Here is a 17,766-nt window from a genome sequence, read left to right on the forward strand (position 1 = left end):
TCCATGTCTGTCTGCTGTTGCTAACCATGCCTGTTTCTGGACACTGAGGGAATAGAAGTCTACCCAGGAATATGCAGCCACTTTTTCTTGTTTCAAGATTGAGACATAGTCTTATGATGTTGTTCAGGTTAGCGTGGAATGCACTTTATAGCCCAGGGTGGCAGGAACTATGTAGCCCAGGGTGGCCTCAGACTCCTGATCCTCCTACTTTTCCTTCCTGAGTCCTGGCATAGGCATGTGTGCATACCATAGTACATATTCTCTAGTCAGAGGACAACTCGTGGGAGTCACCTCTCTCCTTCCTATCATTTGGTTCCAGGGATCGAATTTAGGTCATCAGGCTTGGTGCCAGGTGCCCTTTTCTGCTGAGACATCCCATAAACTCATACTCTTAGAGGCTGACCACACCTGGGAGTAGTCCCTGCCCCTTGGTCTGTCTTACAAAGTCCCACTGCTGCATTTCTTAGGCTGTCTCAGCATTTTAATGCCCATGTTCCCGCTGCCAGTTCCCAGGTAGAACATCACCCATAGAACAACAGGGAGATGCTTTCATGGAGCAGGAGAAGCTACGGGGTAGCCTGAGCTCACTGGTTAAATCTATGTCCTCCTCACCGCTAACAATGAATGAATGGGGTTGAGAGCTGGTAGCAGCTCTAGTGACCTGGAGGTTTTAAACTCTCCCCCTGGGGCTGGGACTTTGTTCCCAAGTCAGTCCTGGTGAAGGCTATATTCAAAAGTGCAAAACCACTTTTCTGGGGGAAGCTGGGTCCCTGGGAGGTTTGTTTCTCTGGTTAGCCCTCTTCTGAAGGTGTCTGAAAGAGTCCTGGATTGGCTTGACTCCTAGAATAGAGTGAGAAAGAATCAAGGAAGGCAACCAAAGCTTTTGCTAGGCCTGAGGCTGGGAAGATTTTCTGGACAGACTGGGAGAGGGGAGAAATGGTTGATGCCTTTTTAAAAAAAAATTTTTTTAATGATTTATTTATTTTTACTTTATATGCACTGGTGTTTTGCCTGCCTGCGTGTCTGTGTAAGGGTGTCAGATCCCCTGGAACTGGAATTACAGAACAGTTGTGAGCTGCTATGTGGATGCTGGGAATTGAACTCAGGTCCTTTGGAAGAGCAGCCAGTGCTCTTAACCACTGAGCCATCTCTCTAGCCCCTAGTTGATGGCTTAAACTCCAGCCTACCTTTGAATCTGGGATGAGTTAGCAGTTGGAGTATGCATTTGTCCAGCAGAATGTTGGCTCAGGATGCTTTTATGGAACTTGCCCTTACTTTTGGAGAAACTTTTAGGAGTTTGGATGTCATTGTGGAGAGAAGTATGGAGAACACTTTTCTTTCTAAATTATTATTTTTATTTTGTGTGTATGGGTGTTTTACCTGCATGTATGTCTGTGCACCATGTGTGTGCAGTGCCTGTGGAGGCCAGAAGAGGGGGTCAGAGCCCCTCACATTGGAGTTATAGACTGTTGAGGCCACTATGTGGGTGCTGGCGATCAAACTCAGGTCCTCTGGAAGGGCAACCAGTGCTCTTAACCATCGAACCATCTCTCCAGCCCTGAGAACACTTAGTTCTTGAAAATGTCTTTTCTGAATGGGCAAGTTTGAGAAATTGTGACATAAGCACATGCCAAGCTCCAGGCCCTTTGTCCTCCCCATTTTCAACTGGAAAAAAATCACAGTCGTAATTGTCTGTACATCAACAAAAGGCAAATGTTGCAGAGTTTGTACACAAGCATTTGCATTATAAAACAGTGCCCTGTAAATGTGAGCACATTTTTACATATGTTGAAAGTAACTTAAATATCATCAGTTTACAAACAGCAAGTGCCGAGTGAAATACCGTCCCACAAACAAATGTTGAGTGGGTTGTGAATACATCTGCTGTTACAATAGGAATATTGAAACCGCAAGGCATAGCTTAAATTTTCAGCCCCTGGAAAATTAGAGGCCCAAAATAATGTGAATATAAACAGACATTCTACATATTGTCGGGTTAACTCCATAACCCTAGCAAGGTAAACTACTGAGAGAGCAAAACCAGACATCATTTCCCAACAGCAAGGCATGGTCACCTCCACACCAGGCAGATAATTCACTTCTAATAAAGCTGTTCTTCCCACTGTGGAAATTCCAAAAGCTGTGGGCACAGAGACACTTTTGGGGGGTTTTGATGTCATGGTGAAGATGTATGGGCTTTTCTGGGTTGCAGGGATCCAGGGCAGCCGGGCTTCCTGGCTGAACACTGACGTGGGGTTTTTGGCACACTCTCCTTACAGGGACTAGGTCTTTCTTGAAGATGAATTTGTTTCCACAATTTCAGGAAGAGATGTGCCTCCTCCTCCAGGATCCAGCACGGCTTGGCAGCCTGAAATAGAAGTGGACTTTTTCCAGGTAGAGACTAGTGGTGTGACTGTCTGTGAAGGTTCTAGCTGGAGAGCCAGGAAGGTCATGAGACCAGAGCAGGGTGGTGGAAGCCAGCACTTTGAAGTATTCATCTTGGAGACTTTTTTTTTCTCCATGGCTGGCTAATGGGGAACCAAGAAACACCCTCTGAAGGTTGAACAGTTTAACACAGGTTCTCAGTTTACACTGGCCAAGCTGTGGTCCTACCATGCATCCTGAATAGGCAGTTTCTGCCACATATTACTTCTTGTGTGAATTCTTTTATTATCTCTGTGTGTGTGTGTGTGTGTGTGTGTGTATGTGTGTGTGTATGTGTGTGTGTCTGTCTGTCTGTCTGTGTGTGTGTGTGTGCATGCCGGTATACACATGAGCCAGAGGCCAGAGGGTATGAGGTGTCCTGCTATATCACTCCCCACCTTATTGAGACAGAGTCTCTCACTGAATCTAGAGATGGGCTGGTGGCCAGCAAGCCCCAGTCATGCTCCTGTCTCCTCCATCTCTCACGGTGCTTGGGTTACAAGTACATGTGTAGGTACACTGGGCTCATGTGGGCACTGTGGGTAGATCAAAGGTTCCTCATGCTGTGCAATAAGTGCTAGCCACTAAGCCTTCTCTCTCTAGCCCTCTCCTGTGATTCCTTTCTTCTTAAATTTAAAAATTTTTACTTTATGCCATAATGCCAGAAGAGGCCTCAGATCCCCTGAAATGGTAGTTAACAGATAGACATGAACAGCCACGTGGGTGCTGGGAATTGAACCTGGATCCTCTAGAAGAGCAACTGGCACTCTTAATCACGGAATCATCTCTCCAGTCACACTGTGACTGATTTTGATTCTGGGTTGTGACAAAACCTTCTCTCTAGCCCTGTGATTGATTGATTGATTGATTGATTGATTGATTTATAAGTAGAACAAACATAGTTATTAAGAAAAAGCCACGAAGAACTCCTGAGAGTGGGAGGGGGCTTTAGAGAATGAATACCTACTCATTTGAACCCCAACACCCCACCCCACCCCCGCTCCCCTGAGCTTTGGAGACAGGGTTTCTCTGTGTAATTCTGTGTCTTAGAACTCACTCTGTAAACCAGGCCAGGCTTGAACTCACAGAGACCCACCTGCTTCTGCCTTGCAAGTGTTGGGATTAAAGGTATGTGCCACCACTACGTCCAGCCAGATTCAAATTCTTTTTGTTTTTTGTTTTTTTGTTTTTCGAGACAGTGTTTCTTTGTGTAGCTTTGGAGCCTGTCCTAGAACTCACTCTGTAGCCCAGGCTGGCCTCAAACTCACAGAGATCCACCTGGCTCTGCCTCCCAAGTGCTGGGATTAAAGGCGTGCGCCACCACCGCCCGGCCAGATTGGAATTCTTAAATATCTGGTCTGGTCTAAACATTTGCTGTGTATGCATTTTGCTGATCATGATTTGTATAATTATGATGACCATGCATTTGAATGTTGCAACAGAGCCAAATCTTTACATAAGCTTCTTGGAACTTATTCTCAGCCCATCTTTGTAAGTTCCCAGACTGGAGCAGGACCGCAGATGACATTTTGAGTGGCTTTTGTCTCACAGAGTTATAGTCAGAGGATTGTGGGGTAGATGACTGAAGTCACAGTTGAGATTTAAATTGCTTTTGGAGAGTATTGTGTTGTGAACATGTCTGTGATGTAGAGCAAGTGGAATCAAAGATCATAGAGACGGCATCTCTGTTTTTACATAGAGCTTATGGCATAGAGTGAAGAGACGCATGGGCAATTCCAACAGGCCCTCCTGACATGTACCAGTGTCCATAGCAACACAGTGAGATCCTTCAACCCTCGGGATGGAGTTATGTGCTTCCTATGGACTGATTTCAAATTTTAGGTGGTGATAGGAAAGACAGACATAGGAAAGACAGACATTCCAGAAATGCTAAGGTTGTAGTTTTGGCTTCCTTTGTTGCATGTGACTGTTTTCTGTCCTGGATCCCAGAGTACTTGGAAGGCTTAGATCATGGGACGTCTGTCATATGCTTGTTTATTTGGGTCTGGGTCTACTTTTCTTCATGTTAGATCATCCTCCACCTTTGATCTGGTCACCTCTACCCTCCTTTCTCAGCAACTTGTGACTGGGAAGAAGGAGGACCAGAAGAACATACTGTGGCTGGGGAGGAGCTCATGCTGGAGGGATGAGGGATGAGGGATGGTTGGCAAAGGCCTATTGAGTTTGTATGTCAGATGGAGGGGAGAGAGGGTCTCTCGGGTTAATCTGGCCTTCATTCTTATACCTGTGGAGATGTCCAGGATGAGGCTGATAGTTCCTGGCTGGGTTTCCTCAGTCCCAGAGCAATGGGCCTAATGAAAAGTAGCAATGGCTGGCACATTTAATGGCCACAACCTACCAGCTTCTATGAATTTCATTCTTAGCTGGAAGAAATAGCATATTAAGAAAAGATTTTATAGCTGGGCGGTGGTGGTGCATGCCTTTAATCCCAGCACTCCAGAGGCAGAGCCAGGCGGATCTCTGTGAGTTCGAGGCCAGCCTGGGTTACCAAGTGAGTTCCAGGAGAGGCACAAAGCTACACGGAGAAACCCTGTCTCAAAAAAACCAAAAAAAAAAAAAAAAGATTTTATTTGGGGTGAGAGAGATGACTGAGTGGTAAGACTACTTACTGCTCTTTCAGAGGACCTGGGTTCAGTTCCCAGCACCCATAGAGTGGCTCACAACTGCTTGTAACTCCAATTCTAGGACACCCAATGCCCTTTTCTGGCCTATGCAGGCTCCTGCACATACATGGTGCACATATACTCATGCAGGCTCACACATATACGCACAAAAAAACCTTTTCAGGCTGGGCGGTGGTGGTGCACACCTTTAATCTTAGCACTTGGGAGGCAGAGGCAGGTGGATCTCTATGAGTCTGAGGTCAGAGTGAGTTCCAGGATGTCTGTTTCACAGACAAACCCTGTCCTGAAAAAAAAAATCTTTTCAAAAAGGAAAACAAGATTTATTTTAAAAATAGTTTTGGATAGTACAGAGAGTTCCCATCTATCCTACATGCAGGTATCCTATCGGTTTCACCTAATATTAATATGGCACATTTCCCGAAACTTAGGAACCACTGTTGGCACGCCATTATTAAAGACCATCGTTTAATTCGGAGTTCATCTGTCTTCCCTGTGTCTCTTTCCACAGAACTCCACTCTGCATTTATCGGTCATGTTCCTTTGGGCTCCTCTTAGCTCTAAATTCCTCAGGATTTCCTTGCCCAGGTGACCTTGACAAGTTTAAGGAGCACTGCTCTAATATTTTATAGGATGTCTCTCTACTGGAATTTTCCTGGTTATTTTGGTCATGTTTAGACCGGATCTTTGAGTTTCTGGGAGTGAAGTGGTCACGTTGTATCAGAGGCGCACAGTATCAACACAGTGCTCGTCACTGACTTTGATCTCTTGGTTGAGGTAGTATTTGTTGGTTTTTTTCTACTGTAAAACAGCATTTCTTCTTCCCCACCGTACTGTACTTACTCAAGGAGTGGAAATTTGTGCATTTCCTCCTGGAGGCTGAAGTATTTACATAAATTATTTAGGATCCCCCCCACCCCACCCCCTCCCCCGGAGCTAAGGACTAAACCCAGGGCCCTGTGCTTGCTAGGCAAGCACTCTACCACTGAGCTAAATCCCCAACCCAGGTTTTTTTTTTTTTTTTTTTTTTGAGACAGGGTTTCTCTGTGTAGCTTTGCACCTTTCCTGGAACTCACTCTGTAGCTCAGGCTGGCCTCAGACTCACAGAGATCTGCCTGGCTCTGCCTCCAGAGTGCTGGGACTAAAGGCGTGTGCCACCACCGCCCGGCCAGAATTCTTTAATTATTACTTTATTTATCGGCATGTGTGTGCACAAACACACACACTTACATGAGAGAGAGCATGCCAAGGCTCATGTGTGTAGGTTTTTTGTTTTTGTTTCTGTTTTTTTTTTTTAAGATTTATTTATTTATTATACATACAGTATTATACATCCTTGCAGGACAGAAGAGGACACCAGATCTCATTACAGGTGGGCGTGAGCCACCATGTGGTTGCTGGGAATTGAACTCAGGAACTCTGGAAGAGCAGTCCGTGCTCTTAACCACTGAGCCATCTCTCCAGCCCTCAGATGGTAACTTTTTAAGAGCCAGTTCTGTCCTCCGTCCGTGTGGGTCCTGGGGATGAAACTCAGGTCATCAGGCTTAGTGGCAAGCATCTTTGCCTGTGCAAGCACCTCCCCAGTCTTGGGATTGTTTCTATCTACTCAAGCACTCAATATATCGTTTATTTACAGCACTGTGAACTCACAGGTATTTATTTCATATTTTGGACTCCAGTCCATCACTATGTGATTTAGTTTATCACTCAGATTCTTCTGGTGTTAGCCTTTGGGTGCTCTTTCAGGTGGCTCCTCTGTCCTTTTGATATTCTCACACAAATGTAGAGTTTGCTATTGTTTGCTCATTCTTTAGTAACAAGGCACTCTAGAGTCATCTAGTGTGCTCCTGTCGTAGTCCTGGAATCAGCCCCACACAGAGGGTGGAGTAGAGGACCAGTGGAAGAAAGAGGAAGCCTGGACCATGTGTGTGGCTTCAGGTCCAACCCCTGGAACTTAGAACTAATTATGCCTTATGAAAATAAGAAAAGGTTGGCATATAATATCAGCAGGTCTCCTTAAAAAGCATCACCTTTTGAGAAAGGCTACTTAAAAGTCAAGTTTCTCCCGAGGAGACTAGCCAGGAAGGGGAGAGATGGCTTAGAGGTTGGATGCATGTTCTTCTGGGCTCGGGAGGCAGGTGGTTTAGAGTTTGGTTCCCAGCACACTTATTGGGTTGTTGTGAACTGGTAACTCCAGTTCCAGGGTGTCTAGCATCCTTCTCTGGCCTCCATGGGCACCTGTAGTCACATGCACACACACTCACATAGACAGCACACATATACACATGATCTTTTTAAAATAGTAAAAAAAAGAAGAAAAAGATTAGCCAGAAAACTCTGAGCAGTATATGATGTGTTCCATCACTATCAGAAATTAAGATGTAGCAGATCTTACTTGCCTGACAAATGTTCCTTTTACAACATAATCTTGACCTTTGTCCCACTGACATGTAGATTCATGTCTCTCCTTGGGTTTGGATGCGATTATGACTCACTTATAGTCAGAAGAATGTAAACAGTGGCTAGGAGAAGGCTTATCTGGTAAAGCACTTGCTACAAAGGCATGGGGACCTGAGTTAGGCTCTCCATGACCCGTGGGAAGCCTTGGGAAGACGTGTCTGTGATTCCAGCACTGAGAAGGTGGGAACAGGCAAGCCCTGGTGCCCACTGGCCATAACCTAGCCAAATCGGTAGGCACCAGGTTCGGTGAGAGATCCTGCCTCAAGAAATAAGATGAAAGGGCTGGGGAGATGGTTCAGTAGTTGAGTCCTTACTGTTCTTGCAGGCAACTTGGGGTTGAGGTTCCCAGCACCCACATGGTGGCTCATAATCACCTGTAACTCTAGCTCCAGAGGATCCTATTCCTTCTTCTGGCCTTCGAGAGCACCAGGCATGAATGTGGTGCACATGCAAGCAAAATGTATATACACATAAGATAAAATAAATAAATCCTTTTTTTAAAAAAATCAGTGACAATCTCAAAAGGCACTTAAGAAATAAGGTGGGAAGCTTCTAAGAAAGATACATGATGTCAGCTCTAGCCTTCCTGTGCCCCTGCATGAACATGTGCACACACACAAACCACAAACATGTACACACACACACACACACATCAATGTAGACAGCATGATATGTCAGAAAAGGTAAGGCATCTTCATTCATGGAAGCCCTCCACTGTAACCTGAAACTGCTGTGTAAATAAACAATCTGAAGCCACTATGCTGTGAGAAAGCCCAGAGAGAGAGAGAGAGAGAGAGAGAGAGAGAGAGAGAGAGAGAGAGAGAGAGAGAGATATGCTTGGCCAGTCCCTGCTCTAGCACCTCCCAATACTGTTTAACTCTGTGTTGTTCTCTGACAATAGCCATCTGATAGTGGCACTGAATGAACCATCTGAGACCTTCCAAATTCCTGATACTAAGATACTATTAGACAATCGCTAGAGTGAGGCTTGGTGGCACAGACCCACATACAGTCCCAATACTCGGGAGACTGAGCTTCATAAATTCAAAACCTTCCTGGGCTGTGGAAAGAGCTGAAGGTCAGCCTGGGCGATGGAAAGGGACCCTGTATCAATTTGAAAGCTTTTTGTTTGTTTGTTTTGAGACAGGGTTTCTCTGTGTAGCCCTGGCTGTCCTGGAACTCACTCTGTAGACCAGACTGGCCTCAAACTCAGAGATCTGCCTGCTTCTGCCTCCTGAGTGCTGGGATTAAAGGCATGCGCTGCATCCTCAACCAGATGGGAAAACCAGACCTTTTAACAAAGGTGTCATGCACCCTGGCAACTCTCTAAAAAGAAAAAAAAAGTCTATATCACTTAGCAAGATAAAGCCCAAGTGTGTTGGAAATTTAAACATATAAAAGTAAATCTGGCAAAAGAGCTAGAAGAAAACATGGGTCAATTCTCTTATGACTTTAGGTCGGGTGGATCTTTCTAAGTAAAATTTACAATTTGCCAATCTTCAATTTACTATAAATTGTTGCAGAATATTTGTTTAATTATGTAAAGATGTGTTGCATTTGTTTACCTTGCCTGCCTAAGGCACCTGATTGGTCTAATAAAAAGCTAAACAACCAATAGCTAGGCAGGAGGTATAAGAGGGACTTCTGGGCAGAGAGAGTAAGTAAAAGGAGGAATTTAGGCTGGAAAAAAGAAAGAAGAAAGAAAAAGAGATGCCAGGGAGACACCAGAGAGATACCAGCAGCCAGTCAGCCAGACATGGAGGAAGCAGGAAAGTAGGACATACAGAATGAAAGGTAAATGATAGGTGAATGAAGGTCCCAAGGCAAAACATAGATGAATAGAAACAGGTTAAATTAAGTTAAAAGAGCTAGTGGGACAAGCCTAAGCTGAGGCTGAGCATTCATAATAATAAGTCTCTGTGTTTTTATTTGGGAGCTGGTTGGCAGTCCAAAGAAAATTCCAACTACAACAAATTTGAAAACATGAAAGGCAAAAAATAAGAGATAAATGTCAATATATATGTACACACACATACACATACATACCTTATATTTTCTGCTTGATGACCTATTTTACCTATGTGAGAATAAAGTAAAAATCAGCATAACAATAGCTCCACTTTCCAAGTTTATTTTCTTGAAAAGAAAGGCAAGAAGTATTCGCTCTATATGAGAACATTGAGGCACGCTGACTGTAGGATTTAGTTTTACCTTGAAGCATTTTTTCTTGATTTTTTTTTTCTTTTAGTTTAGAAAAGCAAAAGGCCATTGGCTGGGTCCATTGTTTCTCAAGTGACTCAAGTAAATAAGAACAGAGGACACTGCTGTGGGATGATCTGTATGTCAAGTGTGTTGCTGATTGGTCAATAAATAAATCACTGATTGGCCAGTGGCCAGGCAGGAAGTATAGGCGGGACAAGGAGGAGAATAAAGCTGGGAAATGGAAGGCTGAGTCAGACACTGCCAGCCGCCACGATGACAAACAGCATGTGAAGATGCCAGTAAGCCATGAGCCATGTGGCAAGGTATAGATTTTTAGAAATGGATTAATTTAAGATATAAGAACAGTTAACAAGAAGCCTGCCACGGCCATACAGTTTGTAACCAATATAAGTCTCTGTGTTTACTTGGTTGGGTCTGAGCGGCTGTGGGACTGGCAGGTGAGAGAGATCCGTCCTGACCGTGGGCCAGGCAGGAAAACTCTAGCAATTGGTTGGGTCTGAGCGGCTATGGGACTGGCAGGTGAGAGAGATTCGTCCTGACTGTGGGCCAGGCAAGAAAACTCTAGCTACAGGACACCCAAAGCCAGAATTCCAGTCATCTCTGTGAACATGCACTGAGTGATGCAACATGGTCTTTTGTGAGCCTTCTTCTTGTTGTTGTCTTTAGAATTGTTTTAATTTTTAAAATTCGTGTGTGTGTGTGTGTGTGTGTGTGTGTGTGTGTGTGTGTGTATGTATGTGTGTGCAGGTGACCATGGAGTCAGATGAGAGTGTCAGATTCCTTGTAGCTGGAGCCACCAGATGTGGGTGCTGGGAACTGAACTCTGGCCCCATGGAAGAGTAACAAGAGCGCTTAACCTCTGAACCATCTCTCCAGTCCATTGTGTACCTTCTTGGACTGTCCTTAGGACCTTAACTTGCTTGTAAGCATACAAGGGAATATTTTCCATGTAGAAAAGCCACCCAGTTTTCCTAGTGGTTGAACTGAGAGCCCTTTGGGTAAAGTTGTGATGCAAATTATGCAGAAGAAAAAGACTATTGAATTTTGGGCTAGAAACTGTCAGGGAGAAAGAATGGTTCTCTCCAAATTACCATCCCAAATTGGCATCCAAGGGCTTGTGGATGTGGCTCATATGAGCTCAGATGGGGTGAGAGCCTGGGTCCCATCCTGAGCACCCCAAAACAAAGCAAGATTGACAGCGATGCCTCTTCTGAACTGGGCCAGATTGGTTCTCTTCTGTGTTAGTGGAGACTCCGCCTAGGCAAACTTGCCTGGCATCTGTGCAATTCATTTGAATAAGAAATGGAGCAAGTGTCACGTCTCCACTTCTGGGAGAAGCTGAGGTGCACTGACTCTGTAAAGTCCACATGGGAAGCTGAACGCTGCTCTCTTCTGCCCCGTGATTTTAAAGGACATGGATAGCTCCCCTGGGTCTTTTTCCCCCTCTGCCCAATCACATTCTTATTTTCTTCTAAAGCATGACCTTGTGTATCAGCTTCTAGACTATTTTGAAAGGTATTTAAGATATTTGTTTGTGATGTACAAACCCAAAGGTGATGTTTCTGAATAGTCCATCCTTACATTAACTCACACTCTCTCTCTGGCCTGGAGGTGGTGGCACACATCTTTAATCCCAGCACTCAGAGGCAGAGGCAGGTGGAACTATGAGTTTGAGGCCAGCCTGGTCTACAGAGCAAGTTCCAGGACAGCCTGGCCTATACAGAGAAATCCTGTCTCAAAAACAAAAACAAAAACAAAATTCTGTATATGTGTACTAATGGCCACAATTGGGGTGTGTGTGTGTGTGTGTGTGTGTGTGTGTGTGTGTGTGTGTGTGTGGTGTAGGGAAGGAGGCTGTGCTGGGAATGAACCCAGTATTTCATGCATACTGTGTAGTGCTCTATCTCCATGCTACACCCCCAGTCCCACAATTGCTTTTTGAGACAGGGTTTCTTCATGTAGCTCTAGCTGTCCTGGAACTTGATGTGTAGACCAGACTGGCTTTGAATTCACAGGGATCCATCTGCCTCTGCCTCCCGAGTGCTAGGATTAAAGGTCACCAATGCCTGGCCCACAAACGCATTTTGAAAAGCCAGGTAAATGTTGCCTAAACAACTTTATGAAATTAACTTTATGGTTACAATTAGCAACATGTTAACCAGATGCTTAAGAGCTGTTTTGGCCTGAACAATCTACTTTATAAAAATAAAGTACTTTTCATTGTTGATCAGCAAAGAAAGGGGAAAACATTCTTGTGAGATGAGAAGAAAAAGAAAGTAATTTCCAAGTTCCTTTGTTTTTTTGGTTAATAATTAGTAACAGTTAGACTTTCCTTTAACCTCAAGAAGCAACTGAAAATATAACACCATTGGAAAATGAGTTTTGTTTGTCTTCCAGGAAATAACTATAGAGAGAGGAAGTTTGTCAGCAAATGTTCTTGGGACACCAGGCTGAGGCTGTGTCCTGAGGTTAGTAAGGGAGTGAGTGTGGACTGAATGTGTGTGTGTGTGTGTGTGTGTGTGTGTGTGTGTGTGTGTGTGTTCATTCTGGTCTGAAAGGATGAGGCAGGTGTTTGTGACAAGCTGTGATGAGGACGTTAGACTACTTGAATCCATTGTGTGTTTTTCCTTGGGTGGGGCGGGGGGGGGGGGGGGGCGCCCGGGGGAAGCAAGCTAAAAACAAGCCTTCATTTGAAGGAAGCCCTAGTTAATTCAACAAGGAATCGAATGAAGTCCCTATTCTACGAAGTGCTTGACAAAGCTGTTTGGCTCTGGGAGTCTTCTGAGGCTGGAGGCTGAAATCAACACCCACAACAGGATTCTACCAGTTGGCCTGTCAGAACCAATTCACAGTGCTGGGGGTTAAACCTGAGGCTTGTGCCTAGGAAGCACACACTCCATGCTGGAGCCTCATCCTTAGCCTTTGAGCCCTTTGGGACAGAATCTCCGTAAGTGCACCAGGCTGGCCTCAAACTTTGGATCTTCCTGACTTGTCTGCCCAAGAGCTGGGATTATATCAGCTCAATATAAAGTATAATATGCTTTTATTGACCTTGGTTGGAATAAAGTTTACCCAGTAATACAAACAGTCTGATGCTAGAAGACCAACAGACCTTGGGTGCCACAGCTAACAGGTCCTGGGTGTTTACAGGGTCAGCATGACCTCCTGGCAGGATAGGAGGCATTCCAAAGAGATTTTCTCCTCCCTTTGGCTACCTGTCTACTAAATTTTCCTCTAGGAATCCCATGCTAGTGGAAGAGGAAGGCTAAAGCCGTGGTAGAAGCCAGAGGAGGACCTTGCCTCCCAGAGACTTCACACATCTTAATTTTTTTCTCTTTTTAATTGGGGTTAGAGAGTTAGCTCAGTGGTTAAGAGCACTGGCTTTTCTTTCAGAGGACCTGGGTTCAATTCCCAGCATCCATATGGCAGCTCACAACTGTCTATAACCCCAGTTCCAGGGGATCCAAAACCTTCTTCTGGCCTCCGAAGGCACCAGGTATGCATGTGGTGCACAGACATGTATGGGCAGGTAAAACCCCAATACACATAAAATTAAAATCAAAATTGAAAACATGTATTTAATTTATTATTATTAGTGGGGGGGCGGCATGGCACATGTGTGTAGGTCAGAGGGTAAATCTTGGGAGTCGGCTCTCTCCTTCCACTGTGGGCTCTGGGGATGGAACTCAGGTTGTCAGGCTGGCAGGGCAGATGCATTTACTCCCTGAGCTGTTTCACTGGGCCCAAGAACTCACACAGTTCTGACAACTTACTCCACCACCTTGTAGGACAGACTGGAGCTGAGATAATGACAATGTCAGACCACACCTTGACCAGACTCCTTAATTCTATGTACCTCTTTCCTCTGTTCAAACCTAAGCCTCCTGTCGGTGCCCACACACAGGACTCCTTTCTTTTTGTTTTCAATGTGGCCTCCTAGGATAAAACCTGCTTTTAGCCGGGCGGTGGTGGCGCACGCCTTTAATCCCAGCACTCGGGAGGCAGAGCCAGGCGGATCTCTGTGAGTTCGAGGCCAGCCTGGGCTACCAAGTGAGTTCCAGGAAAGGCGCAAAGCTACACAGAGAAACCCTGTCTCGAAAAACAAAAAAAAAAAACAAAAACAAAAAACAAAACAAAACAAAACAAAAAAAAAACCCTGCTTTTACTATTATCTCCTTAATTAGAGTGTTAGGGACTGGTGTGTGTGGCTAGCTTATTGGGACTGCCAAAGCTCAGACTCGTGCCTTAAAACTCCAGTGACGCTGGAAGAGGTGGAGTTTACACCTCGAGGACTCTCGGTCATCTGAGGTGGGGTTCATTTTTATTTCTCAGATAAGGAAACAGATGGTCCTCAGTTTATATGTAGTGAAACAGCTTTGACCCCAGTGCTTAAATCAACTGCTAAGAGTATAAGTAACTGTGCAGTAGGCCTGTTAGATGCTGCTCTGTCCACAGGAAGCGAGTTAGAAGTCTGCTGCATTCACAGGAAGGCTACTACCTTCTGTACAGGTCACCGCCCACCTCAGCTCATAATGATTTCAGAAGACCAATTCCTTTAAACCCAGAAAGCATGGAAATTTTTAGTCTTAAAACAACAACAACAACAACAACAACAACAACAACAACAAAACAATGAATTCAGCTCTGGTAGGGCGGAGTGAGGTCCCCAAGAAGGCAAAAGGCAGACCAGGAGAGATGGACTGGCAAGAACTTGAAGGGCATCTTGCCTCTAAGTTATACCAGGTCACTCTGAAAACTTGGAAGCAATAGCACCCCATGGCACATGACACAAGTGACCTATTGTCCTTTTATCTCAAACAACAGCAAGCCTACTTAGCATGCAAAGCACATTTGGTGAGGGAATACTGCCACCAGGCCCACGGCCACGTCCCTTGCAGGATCTGTACGCTGGAGTGCTTTCTGGTCATTCACTCTTACTTGATCTTGATATGTTGGTTTACAGCAAGAGGTAGCAGCAAGACCACTGGGGTTCACAGTGGTGGTGCAGGGAGGTACAGAGCGCTTTGGAGGCAGCTCCCCAGGTCTACCCTTGCCTTGCTCCCCTTTCCCTGTAGGCACTGCGATGCTTTGTCTGCCATCTGGCCTTTGCTCCTATCCTGCAGAAGGGACACTCGCTCAAAGTGTGCAACCTCCTATGCGTGCGGTTGCAACCTGATACAGCATGGGCTTCCTGCGCTCCTGGGGACACCACCTCCTTCCAGGTGTAAATGGCGCCTGCCACCAGAGGATTTCTGCCTGTGAGCTGTCCCAATACTAGTGGGGCTTCAGGTAGACATCCACTTCCCTCCTTCCCTAATAGGCTCGCCATGATTGCAAGAATGCGGCAGACATAACTGGTCCTACCGCACAGGAGCCACAGGAGCCGGGGAGGCAGGGCTTGGGGCGGGGGCAGCTATGACTAGCTGGTTTACCAAATGCGGCCACCTATATGGTTTCTTCCCTCAGGGATGTAGGGGGCGGTTCCTGTCAGGACGGCTGAATTCTTCTGCTTCCACTAGGCCTGACTATTGTAAAGGTAACTAGCCAAGGGGAAGCAGTGATGTCAAGAAATGCTATACCAGCCAGGCAGTGGTGGCAGTGGCCTTTAATCCCGGCACTCGGGAGGCAGAGCCAGGTGGATCTCTGTGAGCTCGAGGCCAGCCTGGTCTACAGAGTGAGTTTCAGGAAAGGTGCAAAGCTACACAGAGAACCCTATCTTGAAAAACCAAAAAAGAAAGAAAGAAAGAAAGAAAGAAAGGGAGAGAGAGAGGGGGAGAGAGAGAGAGAGAGAGAGAGAGAGAGAGAGAGAGAGAGAGAGGGAGAGAGAGAGAGAGAGAGAGAGAGAGATGCTATACGGTTACATTGTGCACATTAAAGGTTGATGGTGAATCTCATTTATCAGTCACCATGGAAACAAATCTCTGAGTTTATCTGTGAAGACCCACATTAACTCTGGGTGGCACTATTCCCTAGGCTGGGGGTCCTGGACTGAATAAAGAGGAGAATGAACTGTGTGTAAGTGTACACTATGCTCTGCTTTCTGACTGGATACAATGTGATCAGCCACCTCCTCTTCCCTGCCAGGAGGGACAGAACTCCCCAGAAATGTAAGCCAAAAGAGTCCCTCCTTCCTTAAGTTGCTTTTGTCGGGGTATTTTGTAGCATCAAAACAGGTCACTAATACTATCTGTGCTGTTCAGTTCTTTTCCCACGTCAGAGGTGGTGAGGCGGAGCCAGTAACTCTGGATGGAATTGTCTCATGAACCTGGGTGATGAATCTGGTGTGGTAACTCCATGAGATAATTTTACTGGAGTTTCAGGGTTGTGTGGCTGGGGACTTCCGAGGCTTAGCCAACCCTTCCTCAGAGCTTCCTGGAACAAAAGGATCTTGGGCTTTGAGTGAGGAAGAAAGTCCCAAAAGCTGTGGTCTTGAAATGTTGCTCTGGACTTGGGTCTCTTGGGGGCTTCACTGGGGAAAGATCCTTTCAGTTACCACAGGCTTTGATTTCTTAGTGATAACCCAGTCAGAGGGCTTCTGGCTTGCTTTCTTCTTTTAAGACAAGCGATAGTACCCTGGCTGGTTGACCTGGAACTCTCAGAGATCCCCCTGCCTCATCTTCCCAAGTGCTGTCTGACATGGCAGGGGCCTCATTTTCACTCAGCTTCAAGCTCAGTCCTCAGTGGGACTTCAGCAACACTGTGAATGCTGGGACATGCACGGAATGTTGGTCAGGGCCGATCAGAATAGGAGTGAGGAAAGGCCAGCCTCCTCAGAAAACTCTGTGTCATCTTAAAGTTGTTCTCAAGTCCCAGGAAGGCTGGACGTGACTGGACGCATGGAAGCAGACAGCTGCCTTCTGACAGCTTCATCCACCATTCCAAAGCAGCATTACTTAAAAGCAGATCAGAGATCCCTACAAATAGAGTGGAAACTGTGAGTACCAGTTTTGTTTGTTTTGTTTTGACCTGGAGCCAGCATGTGAGCCCTGTGGAATCCTAGCCATGCATTCATCCAACAGGTTAACCCTGAGCATCGGCTGCCGGTGCCAGGCTGATGTGTATGCCTCTGGCGGGACATACATGTTCACTATTTTGCTTTTACCACCTCCTTAAAGCACCCTGCCAGCGGGGCAAGGTGGTTCAAACCTGTATTCCCAGCACTTGGTTGGTAGAGGCAGGAGGATCAGAAATTCAAGGTCAGCCTTGGCTACATAGTGAATTTGAAGCCAGCCTGCATGGGACCCTGCTTCCAAAAAAACAAAAAACAAAACAAAACAAAAACCCCAAAAAACAAAAAAAACAACCCCCAAAACAAAACAACAACAACAAACCCAGAATCAAGCAAGGGCCTGTCCAGATACTCCAGGCCTGTGACTCCCAGATAAGAAGTCGTGGCTGCTGTGAGGAGGGGTCAGGTCTAAGGAGAAGGGAGCCAGTGTTAAGGAGGGTGCAGGACTTCTCATCTTTTGCCTGCTCAGCATCCATGCTGAGCTTGGAGAGCACTCTGAACTTCCTTTGGGAAATATGATCATGCCTGGGAAAAGAAGCGATTGCTATCTGCCACTCAAAATGGCTGTGTAGAATTGAACACCATGGGACGATGGGATGTCTAACTCATCGGTGCCGAGGGAAGTAGCTGGGATGTAATTGGAAAAGGACTGACTGCACAGAGAGCCAGAAGCCTGGGTATGAACTGCAGCTGTTATTGATTAGGGGTGCGTTTAGAAGGCTCTCCTTAGACCCACGGTTCAGAAGGTTAACCACATGCTTCAGATAAGAGTGAAAGCACCACTGTTCTGCGGCCCCGCCTCAGGACCGAATCATGGTTTATAGCCTAGGGACTGTCAGTGCAATCAATAATTGCATCCCCAGAGTAACCCTAATTTCTGGGTGTTACCATCCACCCACCTCTTCCTGTCTTCCACATAACTCCTCTCCTACACCAGTGACTGGCCCTGAAGTGTAAGGATCTCACCGACTTTTCCTGACTTTTCCGTTTTCCCCACCCTCCTCCCTC

Source organism: Peromyscus eremicus, chromosome 2 (assembly GCF_949786415.1).
Source record: "Peromyscus eremicus chromosome 2, PerEre_H2_v1, whole genome shotgun sequence".
Lineage (NCBI taxonomy): Eukaryota > Metazoa > Chordata > Mammalia > Rodentia > Cricetidae > Peromyscus > Peromyscus eremicus.